The sequence below is a fragment of the Physcomitrium patens genome, chromosome 24, assembly GCF_059467195.1.
Source record: "Physcomitrium patens ecotype Gransden chromosome 24, ASM5946719v1, whole genome shotgun sequence".
Lineage (NCBI taxonomy): Eukaryota > Viridiplantae > Streptophyta > Bryopsida > Funariales > Funariaceae > Physcomitrium > Physcomitrium patens.
Genome location: NC_143433.1, coordinates 110,513 through 116,712, shown reverse-complemented (window position 1 = coordinate 116,712; position 6,200 = coordinate 110,513).

Here is a 6,200-nt window from a genome sequence, read left to right as displayed (position 1 = left end):
CCTCAGGGTCTGATTTCGACCCTGGTTCATAACCGGCCCTCTCCGGGTATCAATATCTAGTTTTTCTAAGTAACCTTTTTTCTAGAATTTACTCTTAACTTTCTTCTAAAGATTTCTATATCATTTATTTTCCCAATCTACTTTGATTTGCCTTACTTATGGTACTACAAAGTAAGTAGAAGTCACCTTTCTAAAAGGCAGCATTGATACCTTTTAATTTTTCTATCCCTTTGGCTATTAACTATATTTCTAAGATAATTTGTTCTAATACTTTGAACTAAGATCTCTTAAATTATAATAATCTCCACACTCTTTCACCTATTAATCGTGTTACATCACAACACCGTATGATCCCAACCTTCTTTGTATACTTGACATTGATGCTTCTAACTTTTCTATTGGAGCAGTCTTTCAACAAGACTTTGATGGAAGCCTTCAACTTGTGGCGTATGAATCATACAAGCTCAGAAGGCTGGAGTGCAATTACTCTATACATAATCAAAAGCAATTAATGATTGTACATGCTACAAAGGTGTGGCGACACTATCTATTAGAAAAGCTAGTGGCTGTTCAAAGTGACCATTGATCCTTGCTGTATGATTTGCATATAGAGAATATAAAATCACAACATCATTGTTGAAAAGAACAATTGTAATTTTTTGATATCCAGCTTGAGTACAAGTAAAGATGACAATATATTGTGTTAGATAGCTTATTGCAAAAAGCAAACTTGAAGGCCGAATTAAAAGACAAGGTAGAAGTTTCTACCATTAGGAATGTCATTTCAAACCTAATCAAAGAGGTAGAATAGAAGAAAGATACATATTACGATGCTTATTTTAAGATGATTAGCGATTGACTAAAGTTAAGTAATAGACAATATCAAGATTAAAGTCTTAGTGATGGCTTGCTCTATTTCAAGAAGTGGATTTATATATACTTAACAATATTGTATTTCAGATGTATTTACTTCAAAAAAGACATGACATTTCAATATCTGGATATCTAGGGCAAGAAAAGACTCTATAATGAATCTCAAGAATATGGTTTTGGATAGATTTGGATTATGATGTTTGAGCTTTTTTACGCTCTTGCAAATCATGTCAACATAATAAAGCATGTAATGCAATGTCTCTTGCACTAATATAACCAATTTTGCTATCTACGATATGTTGGAAGCCAATGACTATGGATCTTATTACCTTATTGTATTGTGGTTTGGCTACCGTATGAAAATATTGTGTTTATATGTTTGATATATAATTTATTAAATAACATGATAAGAGCCATGTTAGTAGATTTTAATTGATTAGGAAATATACTTAAATTACTACTTTGAAAGAAGGTTGTTTAAAAGAATAATTATTAGAATTTATATAATTTCATTTTTTTTTTGATAATGGCTTTTAAGATTAATTTTGGTTGATAATAACTTTTATATATTTAAAGCCACCTTTATTAGAAATTAGTGACCTTTGAAGTCTTATTTTGTTTCTTTTATTTGATATTAAAGACATATATTATGTAAATTTTATTAAAAAAAAAATTAGAGAAGGATCTTGGTAGTAAAAAATAAATTAGGACATCCATATGGATGAATGGAAATGGATGATAAAAACATCCATTCCTATTGGCCAAAAATCATGTCCAATGAGCTTCAAGGAGGCTATCTAAGGCCTTATTAGGAATTAGGATTATTCTTTCAAGGATATTTGAACTTTAGAGGCCAAGATTAGCAAGTATGGATTTTTGGCTATGGTTTTGGTACAAATTTTGTATGATTTGGAGTTTATATAAAAGAAATATAGGCGCTTAAAGTTAAGGTGTTGATTTTATATCTATTGTCACTCTTTTGGATATAACACACACATACAAAAAGCAAGAAAGAATTGGTGACTAGGGTTGGAGAGAATGTTTTTTTGGCTATACTTTTAGCATACTATTTGATGGATTCTATGTTGAAATAAAAGAGATATTGGAGGTTGGAATCAATGCTTATAAATCTAAACATAGTAAATCATCCAATTCACTAGTGGTTGTATTTTTGAGCTATATCTTAAATACTTTGATAAGATTTTGGCTCAAAATTTTTAAGAATGTATATAGTTATATTAATAAACTTTATACTCAAATTTTATAGTATTTGAATTTTGGATTTTTGATATATGAACAAAACAGTGCTTAGGTGCTTGTAAGTTAGGATTTAGAGCACCTACTAGGGTTTCTAAGATGCGAAAAGATTAATAGCAATTTTATGGTTTATTTTTTTTGTAGTTAAGCTTAAAAATAATAATGACATTACATAGAAATTTGATGAAAATTCGATAGTTAGATCAAAAGATATGAATTTCTAAAATTCATGAAGAAGAAATTCTTTGCTGGAAAAATATGTTTTAAGTGATTTTGCTATAATTTTGGTATTTTATATAAAGTGATGAGGTTTTGAGAGTGAAGAAATTTTATATCATTTATTGGAGCTTAACCAATAAGTTAAAGCTAAACTCTCTACAACTAAATATCCTCTACATTTTCAAATTATAAATTACATCAAATAATAACGTATTTGTTGCAAATACCTCATAATTACACCATGGTTGATGTCTTTGTGGATCGACTGTCAAAGCAACTTCATTTAGTTGTAGTACACTTAGATATTGATGCTCTAGTGCTTGCACAAGTCTTTTTTGATATTGTCTTTTTTCACTATGGATTATCTCGTATCATTGTTTCAAATTGAGATTTATACTTCATAGGAAGTTTTTGGCAAGCCTTGTTCAAGCAATTAGGCACATGACTTGCTATATCTACAACCTTTTATCTCCAAACAGATGGACAAATAGAGCATAGAAATTGGATCTTAGAAGATATGATGCGGGCATTTGTGGTAGTTCATGATAATCATTGAGATGAATATTTAATATCCTTGGAGTTTCCTTACAATGATAGTATTCAAGCAAGTACTAATAATTCACTATTTTTCTTTAACACTTATTAGCATTCAATTACACTAGTAACTTTCTATTGTCCCATCAATACCAACAACTTGACAACAAATGAATTTATACAATGGCTTACAACAACCTTACAAGAAGTATTGCACTACCTCCTAACTGCACAAAATCAATAAAAAATAGTATGTAAATAATTACTAGGAATACAAGATCTTCTGGAAGGATGATCAAGTATTATTCTTCAATGCCAACTTACCGCTTGCTACATCAACTCAAAGCAGTACATTGACACCTCTATGGCTTGAATCTTTCTACATTCTACAGTGATTTCTAATACTGCATACTGCCTTGAGCTTTTGCCACATATTTTGATCTATTCAGACTTCTATCTTTCACAACTGAAGGAATTTCATATTGAGCCAAAGCACTTTTCAAAACAACATCAACTACCACTACCACCAGTTGTAATTGAGGACCAGCAAGAATATGAAGTGGACAACATTTTGGAACATTGTTACCTTTCATGTGGTAGTGGACATCCACAACTTTAGTACAAAGTTTGTAGAAAAGGTTATCTTATCCACGACACAATATAAGAACCTACACATAATGTAATCTGATACTAAGAGATAATTTGAAAATATCAATAGAAGCAAAACAAAGACGTCCCATCTTAATGGAGGAGAATTAACTGTAATAGGATATAGATAAGATATTTGTATTATTGACACATAAGAATAAATAATTGGAGCCATGTTTGAGAAGTTATGGAAGTTTTTAGAATTAGGACTAAATTAATAGATTATATAGGATCTACTATGGAATCTTCTAAAAATAGTTGAAAGAGATTATCTAGATAAAATCTACTATAGGATCTTTTAAAAATGACTTAGGGCAATTATTTAGGCAAAGCTTATTGTAAAACCTTTTTGATAGAGTCTAAAGAATTTATCTAAATAGAGTCTGTCATCTAAGAACATTCTAGAAAGTCCAAAGTAATAGAATAAAGTATAAATAGGATTAGCCAGGGCCTTTTGAGGCATTTGGTCAGATATGGCTTTGGACCTTTTTTCTTAGTAAAATTTGATTTTTTATCTTTCTATTCAATTTTATTTTTATTTTTGATTGCTCATTTTTATCTTTTGTATCTTATTTTATTTAATTTTATTAAATTTTGTTTTGATCTATTTTGTCTTACTTTATAATGAAGCTTTATGTTGCTCTAGATTAGAAAGAACTTGGATTTTAAAAATAGACTCGTCCTATTTCATAAGAAAAGCATACAATTTGGTACACATTAAAGAAGGATATAAATAAAAAATTATATTTTGAATCACAACTATACACCAAGATAGAAAAGTGTATATTTTATACTACTCAAGTTGATTTTTTAGGATATATCATTTGAAATAATGGTCTTATAATAGATCTTAAGAAAGTCTAAACTATCATAGATTGGAAGATTTCAAAAAGAGTCAGAGATGTAGAATGTTTTTTGGAATTTGCCAATTATTATTAAATCTTCATTAAGAACTTTTCTCAAGTTAAGGTCTCTCTGACTTGCATGACATGTAAAAAGAAACTTCAATAGAGTAAAGAAGTAGAAGCACCTTTTAAAGCCTTAAAGATAACATTTATTTTTGCACCAATCTTATATTACATTGATTTTTTTAATGCAATCTTTATGGAAATAAATTCACCAAATTTTGCTATAGATGTTGTTTTGTCACAAATGGGAACAGATAACAAACTCCACTTAGTAGCTTTTCATTCTACAAAATTTTGAACAATTAATATTAACCATGAGATCCACAATAAAGGATTTTTTGTAATTGTTGATGTATTTCAAGAATAGCATCATTATCTAAAAAGTGCTTCTAGTCCAATTACTATGTATATAAATCATAAGAATCTAGAGTACTTCATGTTAATACATATTTTGAATCATTATTAAGCCTATTGGAACATATTTTTATTAAGATTACTTATCAATTTGAAATACAATAGGATTTGTCAAATATTTTTTTTAGACATTCTTATCTTACACTAAAAGAAAAAAAAAATGCAACTTTTGATTAACAAAGAATGATACTCTCAAAGCCAAAGCATTTTCATCTTCAAGTAATAAAATCAATATTAATTATTGATTCAATTTTTATCGAGAAAATTCAATCAAATATATCCTCTAATATCCTTATTAATTATATTAAGAAAAATTCTTTTAAGTCTCATGATACTTCCAAATTTAAGTTCAAAAATAATCTACTTTATTTTAAAAGACAATTATATATTCCAAAAGGTAAAGTACAATTATGTATTCTTCAAGCTTGTTATGACTATCTAACAATCGAGCATTTTGGATATAATAAGACTTTAGAACTAATATTAAAAAAAAAAAATTGTAGCATCAAATATAAAAGAAAATTAAAGACTTTATATAATCATGTAATATTTGTTCAAGATCAAAAATTCTTCATCATCAATCTTATGGACTTCTCTAGCCATTACCTATTTCAAAGCAATCATGGTCTTCTATTTCTATGGATTTTATTACAAGTCTTCTAATGTCAAGTTTGTATGATTTTATATTTGTGATAGTAGATCGTTTTATCAAGATAGAATATTTTGTACCATGTATACATCTATCATAAGTGAAGAAACAACTAAGGTTTTTTTTTGACAATATCTATTACGATTATGGATTGTCTTAAGATATTATGTTAGATATGAAGACTCAATTTATATTAAGATTTTAAAAGTAGATATAAAGTTTTTTTTGGCTTTTCATCCTTAAACCAATAGGCAAATAAAATAGGTGAATCAAATTTTGGAACAAAATTTGAATTGTACCATCAATTATCATCAAGATGATTAGACAATTCTTTTCCTATTGGCAAAGTTTGCATAAAATAATTTGATACATTCTATTACTCAATAAATATCTTTTTTATCAATTATGATTATCATCCACAACTTGATACTTTTGACTTTTTAAAAGTTGATAATTCTATAGTAGAAGATTTGGCAAATCATTTATTAAAGATATATGCAAAAATGAAGGCTCAATTAAAAGAAGCTTAAGAAAAACAAAAAATCAATGCAAATGTCTATTACAATAAACATCTTTAATTCATAATAGATGATGAAATATGGCTACTTTGTCACAATATCAAGACTACTCATCTTTATGACAAGTTAGACTGTTATAGGCTTAGATCTTTTCTTATTTATGAACAAATCAATCTTATT